This window comes from Dipodomys merriami, unplaced genomic scaffold, assembly GCF_024711535.1.
Source record: "Dipodomys merriami isolate MVZ:Mamm:240054 unplaced genomic scaffold, mDipMer1.0.p SCAF_16, whole genome shotgun sequence".
In the NCBI taxonomy this organism is placed as follows: Eukaryota; Metazoa; Chordata; class Mammalia; order Rodentia; family Heteromyidae; genus Dipodomys; species Dipodomys merriami.
Window position 1 is genome coordinate 1,189,988 of NW_027202937.1, and position 1,561 is coordinate 1,191,548.

The following is a 1,561-nucleotide window of genomic DNA, read 5'->3' on the forward strand; positions in this document are numbered from 1 at the left end:
GCTCTAAGGCCCAGATCTTGGCAGCTCTGCTGTTTGAGGTGTGGAGCTTGTTTTAAGGGAGGAGCATGGGTTAATGTGAGTTTGTAGGAAAAACAGGAAGAAAGGTGGGGGATGATTTGCAACGCACAGATTACATTTTTACTTTCTCTTCCTTTCAAGTTTCAGATGTGAGAACAAAGTGACTGAAATCCAACGGAAAGAGGCCCAGGGGGTTATGGGTAGTCTTCCCCAAAGCTCACCTTTGAGCCTGCCAGATAAAGAAACACATTAGTGTAGAGAAGTTGAGATAAGAAGAGGCTACAGCCTGGTGCCTGTGGCTCACGCCTGTAATCCTAGCTAGTCTGGAGGCTGAGGTCTGAGGATCTTGTTCAAAGCTATCCCCTGCAGGAAAGTCCATGAGACTCTTATCTCCAGTTAACCACCAGAAAAACAGGAAATGGCATTGAGGCTCTAAGTGGTAGAGTACTAGCCTTGAGCTGAAGAGCTCAAGGACAGTGTCTAGGCCCTGAGCTCAAGCCCCGCAATAGAAAAAATAAAAATAAAAAAAATAAAGGGCTGGGAGGGTGGCTCAGTGGTAGAGCGCTTGCCTTGCATGCTAGGCCCTGGGTTCGATCCTCAGTACCACATAAGCAAAAACAAAAAAGCCAGAAATGGCGCTGTGGCTCAAGTGGTAGAGCGCTAGCCTTGAGCTGAAGAGCTGAGGGACAGCGCCCAGGCCCAGAGTTCAGGCCCCACGACCGGACCCAAAAAATAAATAAATAAATAAAAAGAAAAGGAAGAGGCTGTTTATTTGTTCTTAGTCCCCTCTATCACTTTATTTGTCACAGTTATTTTTCTTATTGACTTTTTTCCCTTAGAGTATGAGTTATACTACTGCTTCAATCTGTGTGAAAGTTGGTTCTTGGGTGTGTGTGTGTATGTGTGTGTGTGTGTGTGTGTGTGTGTGAGAGAGAGAGAGAGAGAGAGAGAGAGAGGGAGAGACGGAGAGAGAGAGAGAGAGAGGGGGAGAGAGAGAGAGAGAGAGAGAGAGAGAGAGACAGAAAGAGAGAGACAGAGAGAGAGAGACAGGGAGAGAGAAGCACAGATGAACACAATGCATAAACAGGTAAAGTGTATCTATGGCATGAAAATCTCAAAGCGTAGCACAAGCAAAAGACACCATGCAGCACCCTTCAGGGGGTGGACTTTAGGGATGGGAGCGTGCCTGCCTAGCAAGTGGGGTCTAGGATGCAGTGTCCGTACAGGGAAACAAACAGACAGGCAAGCAGAAAATGAGTGAAGCTGTGGTGGGGAAAATACTCCCTAGAGAATACATACTGGTACAACATTGGGAGGAAAGAAGAGAAGAGGTGACATTGCTGAACCCCTCTATATATCACCTTTACATTAAGTTTTTAAAAATATATACTGGTATAATAAATACATAAATAAATGATGTAGGCACAATAGATAACAGAAGATAGGTATGTAGGTAGGTAGATAGATAATAAAAGATATTGATAAATAGACGATAGTAGATAGATGGTTGGTAGGTAAATAATAGAAGATCTATAGATAGATG